Source organism: Camelus bactrianus, chromosome 2, assembly GCF_048773025.1.
Source record: "Camelus bactrianus isolate YW-2024 breed Bactrian camel chromosome 2, ASM4877302v1, whole genome shotgun sequence".
NCBI lineage: Eukaryota > Metazoa > Chordata > Mammalia > Artiodactyla > Camelidae > Camelus > Camelus bactrianus.
Window position 1 is genome coordinate 2,681,005 of NC_133540.1, and position 13,833 is coordinate 2,694,837.

Sequence of the window (13,833 nt, forward strand, 5' to 3'; positions counted from 1 at the left end):
AGGTTCCGTCTTCTGTCTGCAGCACCCGGGTTCTCCTAGGAGCCATTCGAGTGTCTTCCCCCAGTCCCTCCCAGTGCGGGCTGCCGGGGAAAGGCGGGGGTTTGGCTGGAAACGCAGGTAGCATCTAGTGCCTCCCCATGGAGAGGGGAGGTAATTAGCGGAATTCCCCTTGCGAGGGAACACCTGTGACACCAGGCAGCTGCGTGGAGGGCGGCCCCGAACCTCCCCTACACAGTCACCCGTGTTCCGGAATTCTGAGTGTGGGGGGTTCCTTCTTCTGTCTGCAGCACACGGGATCTCCTAGGAGCCCTTCGAGTGTCTTCCCCGAGTCCCTCTCAGTGCGGGCTGCCGGGGAAAGGCGGGGGTTGGGCTGGAAAAGCAGGTAGCATCTAGTGCCTCCCCCTGGACAGGGGAGGTAATTAGCGGACTTCCCCTTGCGAGGGAACCCCTGTGACACCAGGCAGCTGCGTGGAGGGCGGCTCCGAACCTCCCCCACACAGTCATACGTGTTCCGGAATTCTGAGTGTGGGGGGGTTCCTTCTTCTGTCTGCAGCACACGGGATCTCCTAGGAGCCCTTCGAGTGTCTTCCCCCAGTCCCTCGCAGTGCGGGCTGCCGGGGAAAGGCGGGGGTTTGGCTGGAAACGCAGGTAGCATCTAGTGCCTCCCCATGGACCAGGGAGGTAATTAGCGGACTTCCCCTTGCGAGGGAACACCTGTGACACCAGGCATCTTCGTGGAGGGCGGCCCCAAACCTCCCCCACACAGTCGGCCGTGTTCCGGAATTCTGAGTGTGGGGAGGTTCCGTCTTCTGTCTGCAGCACCCGGGATCTCCTAGGAGCCCTTCGAGTGTCTTCCCCGAGTCCCTCCCAGTGCGGGCTACCGGGGAAAGGCGGGGGTTGGGCTGGAAAAGCAGGTAGCATCTAGTGCCTCCCCCTGGACAGGGGAGATATTTAGCGGACTTCCCCCTGCCAGGGAACACCTGTGACACCAGGCATCTTCTTGGAGGGCGGCCCCAAACCTCCCCCACACAGTCGGCCGTGTTCCGGAATTCTGAGTGTGGGGAGGTTCCGTCTTCTGTCTGCAGCAACCGGGATCTCCTAGGAGCCCTTCGAGTGTCTTCCCCGAGTCCCTCCCAGTGCGGGCTGCCGGGGAAAGGCGGGGGTTGGGCTGGAAACGCAGGTAGCATCTAGTGCCTCCCCCTGGACAGGGGAGGTAATTAACGGACTTCCCCTTGCGAGGGAACACCTGTGACACCAGGAAGCTGCGTGGAGGGCGGCCCTAAACTTCCCCACACAGTCACCCTTGTTCCGGAATTCTGAGTGTGGGGAGGTTCCGTCTTCTGTCTGCAGCACCCGGGTTCTCCTAGGAGCCCTTCGATTGTCTTCCCCCAGTCCCTCCCAGTGCGGGCTGCCGGGGAAAGGTGAGGGTTGGGCTGGAAAAGCAGGTAGCATCTAGTGCCTCCCCCTGGACAGGGGAGGTAATTAGTGGACATCACCCTGCCAGGGAACACCTGTGACACCAGGCAGCTGCGTGGAGGGCGGCTCTGAACCTCCCCCTCACAGTCACCCTTGTTCCGGATTTCTGAGTGTGGGGGGGTTCCTTCTTCTGTCTGCAGCACACGGGATCTCCTGGGAGCCATTCGAGTGTCTTCCCCGAGTCCCTCCCAGTGCGGGCTGCCGGGGAAAGGCGGGGGTTTGGCTGGAAACGCAGGTAGCATCTAGTGCCTCCCCATGGACAGGGGAGGTAATTAGCGGACTTCCCCTTGCGAGGGAACACCTGTGACACAAGGCAGCTGCGTGGAGGGCGGCCCCGAACCTCCCCCACACAGTCAGCCGTGTTCCGGAATTCTGAGTGTGGGGAGGTACCGTCTTCTGTCTGCAGCACCCGGGATCTCCTAGGAGCCCTTCGAGTGTCTTCCCCGAGTCCATCCCAGTGCGGGCTACCGGGGAAAGGCGGGGGTTGGGCTGGAAAAGCAGGTAGCATCTAGTGCCTCCCCCTGGACAGGGGAGGTAATTAACGGACTTCCCCCTGCCAGGGAACACCTGTGACACCAGGCAGCTGCGTGGAGGGCGGCCCCGAACCTCCCCCACACAGTCACCCGTGTTCCGGAATTCTGAGTGTGGGGAGGTTCCGTCTTCTGTCTGCAGCACCCGGGATCTCCTAGGAGCCCTTCGAGTGTCTTCCCCGAGTCCCTCCCAGTGCGGGCTACCGGGGAAAGGCGGGGGTTGGGCTGGAAAAGCAGGTAGCATCTAGTGCCTCCCCCTGGACAGGGGAGGTAATTAGCGGACTTCCCCTTGCGAGGGAACCCCTGTGACACCAGGCAGCTGCGTGGAGGGCGGCTCCGAACCTCCCCCACACAGTCATACGTGTTCCGGAATTCTGAGTGTGGGGGGGTTCCTTCTTCTGTCTGCAGCACACGGGATCTCCTAGGAGCCCTTCGAGTGTCTTCCCCCAGTCCCTCGCAGTGCGGGCTGCCGGGGAAAGGCGGGGGTTTGGCTGGAAACGCAGGTAGCATCTAGTGCCTCCCCATGGACCAGGGAGGTAATTAGCGGACTTCCCCTTGCGAGGGAACACCTGTGACACCAGGCATCTTCGTGGAGGGCGGCCCCAAACCTCCCCCACACAGTCGGCCGTGTTCCGGAATTCTGAGTGTGGGGAGGTTCCGTCTTCTGTCTGCAGCACCCGGGATCTCCTAGGAGCCCTTCGAGTGTCTTCCCCGAGTCCCTCCCAGTGCGGGCTACCGGGGAAAGGCGGGGGTTGGGCTGGAAAAGCAGGTAGCATCTAGTGCCTCCCCCTGGACAGGGGAGATATTTAGCGGACTTCCCCCTGCCAGGGAACACCTGTGACACCAGGCATCTTCTTGGAGGGCGGCCCCAAACCTCCCCCACACAGTCGGCCGTGTTCCGGAATTCTGAGTGTGGGGAGGTTCCGTCTTCTGTCTGCAGCACCCGGGATCTCCTAGGAGCCCTTCGAGTGTCTTCCCCGAGTCCCTCCCAGTGCGGGCTGCCGGGGAAAGGCGGAGGTTGGGCTGGAAACGCAGGTAGCATCTAGTGCCTCCCCCTGGACAGGGGAGGTAATTAACGGACTTCCCCTTGCGAGGGAACACCTGTGACACCAGGAAGCTGCGTGGAGGGCGGCCCTAAACTTCCCCACACAGTCACCCTTGTTCCGGAATTCTGAGTGTGGGGAGGTTCCGTCTTCTGTCTGCAGCACCCGGGTTCTCCTAGGAGCCCTTCGATTGTCTTCCCCCAGTCCCTCCCAGTGCGGGCTGCCGGGGAAAGGTGAGGGTTGGGCTGGAAAAGCAGGTAGCATCTAGTGCCTCCCCCTGGACAGGGGAGGTAATTAGTGGACATCACCCTGCCAGGGAACACCTGTGACACCAGGCAGCTTCGTGGAGGGCGGCTCTGAACCTCCCCCTCACAGTCACCCTTGTTCCGGATTTCTGAGTGTGGGGGGGTTCCTTCTTCTGTCTGCAGCACACGGGATCTCCTGGGAGCCATTCGAGTGTCTTCCCCGAGTCCCTCCCAGTGCGGGCTGCCGGGGAAAGGCGGGGGTTTGGCTGGAAACGCAGGTAGCATCTAGTGCCTCCCCATGGACAGGGGAGGTAATTAGCGGACTTCCCCTTGCGAGGGAACACCTGTGACACAAGGCAGCTGCGTGGAGGGCGGCCCCGAACCTCCCCCACACAGTCAGCCGTGTTCCGGAATTCTGAGTGTGGGGAGGTACCGTCTTCTGTCTGCAGCACCCGGGATCTCCTAGGAGCCCTTCGAGTGTCTTCCCCGAGTCCATCCCAGTGCGGGCTACCGGGGAAAGGCGGGGGTTGGGCTGGAAAAGCAGGTAGCATCTAGTGCCTCCCCCTGGACAGGGGAGGTAATTAACGGACTTCCCCCTGCCAGGGAACACCTGTGACACCAGGCAGCTGCGTGGAGGGCGGCCCCGAACCTCCCCCACACAGTCACCCGTGTTCCGGAATTCTGAGTGTGGGGAGGTTCCGTCTTCTGTCTGCAGCACCCGGGATCTCCTAGGAGCCCTTCGAGTGTCTTCCCCGAGTCCCTCCCAGTGCGGGCTACCGGGGAAAGGCGGGGGTTGGGCTGGAAAAGCAGGTAGCATCTAGTTCCTCCCCATGGACAGGGTAGGTAATTAGCGGACTACCCCCTGCCAGGGAACACCTGTGACACCAGGCAGCTGCGTGGAGGGCGGCCCCGAACCTCCCCCACACAGTCAGCCGTGTTCCGGAATTCTGAGTGTGGGGAGGTTCCGTCTTCTGTCTGCAGCACCCAGGTTCTCCTAGGAGCCCTTCGAGTGTCTTCCCCGAGTCCCTCCCAGTGCGGGCTGCCGGGGAAATGCGGGGGTTTGGCTGGAAACGCAGGTAGCATCTAGTGCCTCCTCATGGACAGGGGAGGTAATTAGCGGACATCACCCTGCCAGGGAACACCTGTGACACCAGGCAGCTGCGTGGAGGGCGGCTCTGAACCTCCCCCTCACAGTCACCCGTGTTCCGGATTTCTGAGTGTGGGGGGGTTCCTTCTTCTGTCTGCAGCACACGGGATCTCCTAGGAGCCCTTCGAGTGTCTTCCCCGAGTCCCTCCCAGTGCGGGCTGCCGGGGAAAGGCGGGGGTTTGGCTGGAAACGCAGGTAGCATCTAGTGCCTCCCCATGGAGAGGGGAGGTAATTAGCGGAATTCCCCTTGCGAGGGAACACCTGTGACACCAGGCAGCTGCGTGGAGGGCGGCCCCGAAACTCCCCCACACAGTCACCCGTGTTCCGGAATTCTGAGTGTGGGGGGGTTCCTTCTTCTGTCTGCAGCACACGGGATCTCCTAGGAGCCCTTCGAGTGTCTTCCCCCAGTCCCTCCCAGTGCGGGCTGCCGGGGAAAGGTGGGGGTTGGGCTGGAAACGCAGGTAGCATCTAGTTCCTCCCCATGGACAGGGGAGGTAATTAGCGGACTACCCCCTGCCAGGGAACACCTGTGACACCAGGCAGCTGCGTGGAGGGCGGCCCCGAACCTCCCCCACACAGTCAGCCGTATTCCGGAATTCTGAGTGTGGGGAGGTTCCGTCTTCTGTCTGCAGCACCCGGGTTCTCCTAGGAGCCCTTCGAGTGTCTTCCCCGAGTCCCTCCCAGTGCGGGCTGCCGGGGAAAGGCGGGGGTTTGGCTGGAAACGCAGGTAGCATCTAGTGCCTCCCCATGGAGCGGGGAGGTAATTAGCGGAATTCCCCTTGCGAGGGAACACCTGTGACACCAGGCAGCTGCGTGGAGGGCGGCCCCGAACCTCCCCCACACAGTCACCCGTGTTCCGGAATTCTGAGTGTGGGGGGGTTGCTTCTTCTGTCTGCAGCACACGGGATCTCCTAGGAGCCCTTCGAGTGTCTTCCCCCAGTCCCTCCCAGTGCGGGCTGCCGGGGAAAGGAGGGGGTTGTGCTGGAAACGCAGGTAGAATCTAGTGCCTCCCCATGGACTGGGGAGGTAATTAGCGGACTACCCCCTGCCAGGGAACACCTGTGACACCAGGCAGCTGCGTGGAGGGCGGCCCCGAACCTCCCCCTCACAGTCACCCTTGTTCCGGATTTCTGAGTGTGGGGGGGTTCCTTCTTCTGTCTGCAGCACACGGGATCTCCTAGGAGCCCTTCGAGTGTCTTCCCCGAGTCCCTCCCAGTGCGGGCTGCCGGGGAAAGGCAGGGGTTTGGCTGGAAACGCAGGTAGCATCTAGTTCCTCCCCATGGACAGGGGAGGTAATTAGCGGACTTCCCCTTGCGAGGGAACACCTGTGACACCAGGAAGCTGCGTGTGGGGCGGCCCTAAACCTCCCCCACACAGTCATCCGTGTTCCGGAATTCTGAGTGTGGGGAGGTTCCGTCTTCTGTCTGCAGCACCCGGGTTCTCCTAGGAGCCCTTCGAGTGTCTTCCCCGAGTCCCTCCTACTGCGGGCTGCCGGGGAAAGGCGGGGGTTGGGCTGGAAACGCAGGTAGCATCTAGTGCCTCCCCATGGACCAGGGAGGTAATTAGCGGACTTCCCCTTGCGAGGGAACACCTGTGACACAAGGCAGCTGCGTGGAGGGCGGCCCCGAACCTCCCCCACACAGTCAGCCGTGTTCCGGAATTCTGAGTGTGGGGAGGTTCCGTCTTCTGTCTGCAGCACCCGGGTTCTCCTAGGAGCCATTCGAGTGTCTTCCCCCAGTCCCTCCCAGTGCGGGCTGCCGGGGAAAGGCGGGGGTTGGGCTGGAAAAGCAGGTAGCATCTAGTGCCTCCCCATGGACAAGGGAGATAATTAGCGGACTTCCCCCTGCCAGGGAACACCTGTGACACCAGGCAGCTGCGTGGAGGGCGGCCCCGAACCTCCCCCACACAGTCACCCGTGTTCCGGAATTCTGAGTGTGGGGAGGTTCCGTCTTCTGTCTGCAGCACCCGGGATCTCCTAGGAGCCCTTCGAGTGTCTTCCCCGAGTCCCTCCCAGTGCGGGCTGCCGGGGAAAGGCGGGGGTTGGGCTGGAAACGCAGGTAGCATCTAGTGCCTCCTCATGGACAGGGGAGGTAATTAGCGGACATCACCCTGCCAGGGAACACCTGTGACACCAGGCAGCTGCGTGGAGGGCGGCTCTGAACCTCCCCCTCACAGTCACCCGTGTTCCGGATTTCTGAGTGTGGGGGGGTTCCTTCTTCTGTCTGCAGCACACGGGATCTCCTAGGAGCCCTTCGAGTGTCTTCCCCGAGTCCCTCCCAGTGCGGGCTGCCGGGGAAAGGCGGGGGTTGGGCTGGAAAAGCAGGTAGCATCTAGTTCCTCCCCATGGACAGGGGAGGTAATTAGCGGACTACGCCCTGCCAGGGAACACCTGTGACACCAGGCAGCTGCGTGGAGGGCGGCCCCGAACCTCCCCCACACAGTCAGCCGTGTTCCGGAATTCTGAGTGTGGGGAGGTTCCGTCTTCTGTCTGCAGCACCCGGGTTCTCCTAGGAGCCATTCGAGTGTCTTCCCCCAGTCCCTCCCAGTGCGGGCTGCCGGGGAAAGGCGGGGGTTTGGCTGGAAACGCAGGTAGCATCTAGTGCCTCCCCATGGAGAGGGGAGGTAATTAGCGGAATTCCCCTTGCGAGGGAACACCTGTGACACCAGGCAGCTGCGTGGAGGGCGGCCCCGAACCTCCCCTACACAGTCACCCGTGTTCCGGAATTCTGAGTGTGGGGGGTTCCTTCTTCTGTCTGCAGCACACGGGATCTCCTAGGAGCCCTTCGAGTGTCTTCCCCGAGTCCCTCTCAGTGCGGGCTGCCGGGGAAAGGCGGGGGTTGGGCTGGAAAAGCAGGTAGAATCTAGTGCCTCCCCCTGGACAGGGGAGGTAATTAGCGGACTTCCCCTTGCGAGGGAACCCCTGTGACACCAGGCAGCTGCGTGGAGGGCGGCTCCGAACCTCCCCCACACAGTCATACGTGTTCCGGAATTCTGAGTGTGGGGGGGTTCCTTCTTCTGTCTGCAGCACACGGGATCTCCTAGGAGCCCTTCGAGTGTCTTCCCCCAGTCCCTCGCAGTGCGGGCTGCCGGGGAAAGGCGGGGGTTTGGCTGGAAACGCAGGTAGCATCTAGTGCCTCCCCATGGACCAGGGAGGTAATTAGCGGACTTCCCCTTGCGAGGGAACACCTGTGACACCAGGCATCTTCGTGGAGGGCGGCCCCAAACCTCCCCCACACAGTCGGCCGTGTTCCGGAATTCTGAGTGTGGGGAGGTTCCGTCTTCTGTCTGCAGCACCCGGGATCTCCTAGGAGCCCTTCGAGTGTCTTCCCCGAGTCCCTCCCAGTGCGGGCTACCGGGGAAAGGCGGGGGTTGGGCTGGAAAAGCAGGTAGCATCTAGTGCCTCCCCCTGGACAGGGGAGATATTTAGCGGACTTCCCCCTGCCAGGGAACACCTGTGACACCAGGCATCTTCTTGGAGGGCGGCCCCAAACCTCCCCCACACAGTCGGCCGTGTTCCGGAATTCTGAGTGTGGGGAGGTTCCGTCTTCTGTCTGCAGCACCCGGGATCTCCTAGGAGCCCTTCGAGTGTCTTCCCCGAGTCCCTCCCAGTGCGGGCTGCCGGGGAAAGGCGGGGGTTGGGCTGGAAACGCAGGTAGCATCTAGTGCCTCCCCCTGGACAGGGGAGGTAATTAACGGACTTCCCCTTGCGAGGGAACACCTGTGACACCAGGAAGCTGCGTGGAGGGCGGCCCTAAACTTCCCCACACAGTCACCCTTGTTCCGGAATTCTGAGTGTGGGGAGGTTCCGTCTTCTGTCTGCAGCACCCGGGTTCTCCTAGGAGCCCTTCGAGTGTCTTCCCCGAGTCCCTCCCAGTGCGGGCTGCCGGGGAAAGGCGGGGGTTGGACTGGAAACGCAGGTAGCATCTAGTGCCTCCTCATGGACAGGGGAGGTAATTAGCGGACATCACCCTGCCAGGGAACACCTGTGACACCAGGCAGCTGCGTGGAGGGCGGCTCTGAACCTCCCACTCACAGTCACCCGTGTTCCGGATTTCTGAGTGTGGGGAGGTTCCGTCTTCTGTCTGCAGCACCCGGGTTCTCCTAGGAGCCATTCGAGTGTCTTCCCCCAGTCCCTCCCAGTGCGGGCTGCCGGGGAAAGGCGGGGGTTGGGCTGGAAAAGCAGGTAGCATCTAGTGCCTCCCCATGGACAAGGGAGATAATTAGCGGACTTCCCCCTGCCAGGGAACACCTGTGACACCAGGCAGCTGCGTGGAGGGCGGCCCCGAACCTCCCCCACACAGTCACCCGTGTTCCGGAATTCTGAGTGTGGGGAGGTTCCGTCTTCTGTCTGCAGCACCCGGGATCTCCTAGGAGCCCTTCGAGTGTCTTCCCCGAGTCCCTCCCAGTGCGGGCTGCCGGGGAAAGGCGGGGGTTGGGCTGGAAACGCAGGTAGCATCTAGTGCCTCCTCATGGACAGGGGAGGTAATTAGCGGACATCACCCTGCCAGGGAATACCTGTGACACCAGGCAGCTGCGTGGAGGGCGGCTCTGAACCTCCCCCTCACAGTCACCCGTGTTCCGGATTTCTGAGTGTGGGGGGGTTCCTTCTTCTGTCTGCAGCACACGGGATCTCCTAGGAGCCCTTCGAGTGTCTTCCCCGAGTCCCTCCCAGTGCGGGCTGCCGGGGAAAGGCGGGGGTTGGGCTGGAAAAGCAGGTAGCATCTAGTTCCTCCCCATGGACAGGGGAGGTAATTAGCGGACTTCCCCTTGCGAGGGAACACCTGTGACACCAGGAAGCTGCGTGGGGGGCGGCCCTAAACCTCCCCCACACAGTCATCCGTATTCCGGAATTCTGAGTGTGGGGAGGTTCCGTCTTCTGTCTGCAGCACCCGGGTTCTCCTAGGAGCCCTTCGAGTGTCTTCCCCGAGTCCCTCCCAGTGCGGGCTGCCGGGGAAAGGCGGGGGTTTGGCTGGAAACGCAGGTAGCATCTAGAGCCTCCCCATGGAGAGGGGAGGTAATTAGCGGAATTCCCCTTGCGAGGGAACACCTGTGACACCAGGCAGCTGCGTGGAGGGCGGCCCCGAACCTCCCCCACACAGTCACCCGTGTTCCGGAATTCTGAGTGTGGGGGGGTTGCTTCTTCTGTCTGCAGCACACGGGATCTCCTAGGAGCCCTTCGAGTGTCTTCCCCCAGTCCCTCCCAGTGCGGGCTGCCGGGGAAAGGAGGGGGTTGTGCTGGAAACGCAGGTAGAATCTAGTGCCTCCCCATGGACTGGGGAGGTAATTAGCGGACTACCCCCTGCCAGGGAACACCTGTGACACCAGGCAGCTGCGTGGAGGGCGGCCCCGAACCTCCCCCTCACAGTCACCCTTGTTCCGGATTTCTGAGTGTGGGGGGGTTCCTTCTTCTGTCTGCAGCACACGGGATCTCCTAGGAGCCCTTCGAGTGTCTTCCCCGAGTCCCTCCCAGTGCGGGCTGCCGGGGAAAGGCAGGGGTTTGGCTGGAAACGCAGGTAGCATCTAGTTCCTCCCCATGGAAAGGGGAGGATATTAGCGGACTTCCCCTTGCGAGGGAACACCTGTGACACCAGGAAGCTGCGTGTGGGGCGGCCCTAAACCTCCCCCACACTGTCATCCGTGTTCCGGAATTCTGAGTGTGGGGAGGTTCCGTCTTCTGTCTGCAGCACCCGGGTTCTCCTAGGAGCCATTCGAGTGTCTTCCCCCAGTCCCTCCCAGTGCGGGCTGCCGGGGAAAGGCGGGGGTTGGGCTGGAAAAGCAGGTAGCATCTAGTGCCTCCCCATGGACAAGGGAGATAATTAGCGGACTTCCCCCTGCCAGGGAACACCTGTGACACCAGGCAGCTGCGTGGAGAGCGGCCCCGAACCTCCCCCACACAGTCACCCGTGTTCCGGAATTCTGAGTGTGGGGAGGTTCCGTCTTCTGTCTGCAGCACCCGGGATCTCCTAGGAGCCCTTCGAGTGTCTTCCCCGAGTCCCTCCCAGTGCGGGCTGCCGGGGAAAGGCGGGGGTTGGGCTGGAAACGCAGGTAGCATCTAGTGCCTCCCCATGGACTGGGGAGGTAATTAGCGGACTACCCCCTGCCAGGGAACACCTGTGACACCAGGCAGCTGCGTGGAGGGCGGCCCCGAACCTCCCCCTCACAGTCACCCTTGTTCCGGATTTCTGAGTGTGGGGGGGTTCCTTCTTCTGTCTGCAGCACACGGGATCTCCTAGGAGCCCTTCGAGTGTCTTCCCCGAGTCCCTCCCAGTGCGGGCTGCCGGGGAAAGGCAGGGGTTTGGCTGGAAACGCAGGTAGCATCTAGTTCCTCCCCATGGACAGGGGAGGTAATTAGCGGACTTCGCCTTGCGAGGGAACACCTGTGACACCAGGAAGCTGCGTGTGGGGCGGCCCTAAACCTCCCCAACACAGTCATCCGTGTTCCGGAATTCTGAGTGTGGGGAGGTTCCGTCTTCTGTCTGCAGCACCCGGGTTCTCCTAGGAGCCATTCGAGTGTCTTCCCCCAGTCCCTCCCAGTGCGGGCTGCCGGGGAAAGGCGGGGGTTGGGCTGGAAAAGCAGGTAGCATCTAGTGCCTCCCCATGGACAAGGGAGATAATTAGCGGACTTCCCCCTGCCAGGGAACACCTGTGACACCAGGCAGCTGCGTGGAGGGCGGCCCCGAACCTCCCCCACACAGTCACCCGTGTTCCGGAATTCTGAGTGTGGGGAGGTTCCGTCTTCTGTCTGCAGCACCCGGGATCTCCTAGGAGCCCTTCGAGTGTCTTCCCCGAGTCCCTCCCAGTGCGGGCTGCCGGGGAAAGGCGGGGGTTGGGCTGGAAACGCAGGTAGCATCTAGTGCCTCCTCATGGACAGGGGAGGTAATTAGCGGACATCACCCTGCCAGGGAACACCTGTGACACCAGGCAGCTGCGTGGAGGGCGGCTCTGAACCTCCCCCTCACAGTCACCCGTGTTCCGGATTTCTGAGTGTGGGGGGGTTCCTTCTTCTGTCTGCAGCACACGGGATCTCCTAGGAGCCCTTCGAGTGTCTTCCCCGAGTCCCTCCCAGTGCGGGCTGCCGGGGAAAGGCGGGGGTTGGGCTGGAAAAGCAGGTAGCATCTAGTTCCTCCCCATGGACAGGGGAGGTAATTAGCGGACTACGCCCTGCCAGGGAACACCTGTGACACCAGGCAGCTGCGTGGAGGGCGGCCCCGAACCTCCCCCACACAGTCAGCCGTGTTCCGGAATTCTGAGTGTGGGGAGGTTCCGTCTTCTGTCTGCAGCACCCGGGTTCTCCTAGGAGCCATTCGAGTGTCTTCCCCCAGTCCCTCCCAGTGCGGGCTGCCGGGGAAAGGCGGGGGTTGGGCTGGAAAAGCAGGTAGCATCTAGTGCCTCCCCATGGACAAGGGAGATAATTAGCAGACTTCCCCCTGCCAGGGAACACCTGTGACACCAGGCAGCTGCGTGGAGGGCGGCCCCGAACCTCCCCCACACAGTCACCCGTGTTCCGGAATTCTGAGTGTGGGGAGGTTCCGTCTTCTGTCTGCAGCACCCGGGATCTCCTAGGGGCCCTTCGAGTGTCTTCCCCGAGTCCCTCCCAGTGCGGGCTGCCGGGGAAAGGCGGGGGTTGGGCTGGAAACGCAGGTAGCATCTAGTGCCTCCTCATGGACAGGGGAGGTAATTAGCGGACATCACCCTGGCAGGGAACACCTGTGACACCAGGCAGCTGCGTGGAGGGCGGCTCTGAACCTCCCCCTCACAGTCACCCGTGTTCCGGATTTCTGAGTGTGGGGGGGTTCCTTCTTCTGTCTGCAGCACACGGGATCTCCTAGGAGCCCTTCGAGTGTCTTCCCCGAGTCCCTCCCAGTGCGGGCTGCCGGGGAAAGGCGGGGGTTGGGCTGGAAAAGCAGGTAGCATCTAGTTCCTCCCCATGGACAGGGGAGGTAATTAGCGGACTACCCCCTGCCAGGGAACACCTGTGACACCAGGCAGCTGCGTGGAGGGCGGCCCCGAACCTCCCCCACACAGTCAGCCGTATTCCGGAATTCTGAGTGTGGGGAGGTTCCGTCTTCTGTCTGCAGCACCCGGGTTCTCCTAGGAGCCCTTCGAGTGTCTTCCCCGAGTCCCTCCCAGTGCGGGCTGCCAGGGAAAGGCGGGGGTTGGGCTGGAAACGCAGGTAGCATCTAGTGCCTCCTCATGGACAGGGGAGGTAATTAGCGGACATCACCCTGCCAGGGAACACCTGTGACACCAGGCAGCTGCGTGGAGTGCGGCTCTGAACCTCCCCCTCACAGTCACCCGTGTTCCGGATTTCTGAGTGTGGGGGGGTTCCTTCTTCTGTCTGCAGCACACGGGATCTCCTAGGAGCCCTTCGAGTGTCTTCCCCGAGTCCCTCCCAGTGCGGGCTGCCGGGGAAAGGCGGGGGTTGGGCTGGAAAAGCAGGTAGCATCTAGTGCCTCCCCATGGACAAGGGAGATAATTAGCGGACTTCCCCCTGCCAGGGAACACCTGTGACACCAGGCAGCTGCGTGGAGGGCGGCCCCGAACCTCCCCCACACAGTCACCCGTGTTCCGGAATTCTGAGTGTGGGGAGGTTCCGTCTTCTGTCTGCAGCACCCGGGATCTCCTAGGAGCCCTTCGAGTGTCTTCCCCGAGTCCCTCCCAGTGCGGGCTGCCGGGGAAAGGCGGGGGTTGGGCTGGAAAAGCAGGTAGCATCTAGTGCCTCCCCCTGGACAGGGGAAGTAATTAGCGGACATCCCCCTGCCAGGGAACACCTGTGACACCAGGCAGCTGCGTGTAGGGCGGCCACGAACCTCCCCCACACAGTCACCCGTGTTCCGGAATTCTGAGTGTGGGGAGGTTCCGTCTTCTGTCTGCAGCACACGGGATCTCCTAGGAGCCCTTCGAGTGTCTTCCCCGAGTCCCTCCCAGTGCGGGCTGCCGGGGAAAGGCGGGGGTTGGGCTGGAAAAGCAGGTAGCATCTAGTTCCTCCCCATGGACAGGGGAGGTAATTAGCGGACTACGCCCTGCCAGGGAACACCTGTGACACCAGGCAGCTGCGTGGAGGGCGGCCCCGAACCTCCCCCACACAGTCAGCCGTGTTCCGGAATTCTGAGTGTGGGGAGGTTCCGTCTTCTGTCTGCAGCACCCGGGTTCTCCTAGGAGCCATTCGAGTGTCTTCCCCCAGTCCCTCCCAGTGCGGGCTGCCGGGGAAAGGCGGGGGTTGGGCTAGAAAAGCAGGTAGCATCTAGTGCCTCCCCATGGACAAGGGAGATAATTAGCGGACTTCCCCCTGCCAGGGAACACCTGTGACACCAGGCAGCTGCGTGGAGGGCGGCCCCGAACCTCCCCCACACAGTCAGCCGTGTTCCAGAATTCTGAGTGTGGGGAGGTTC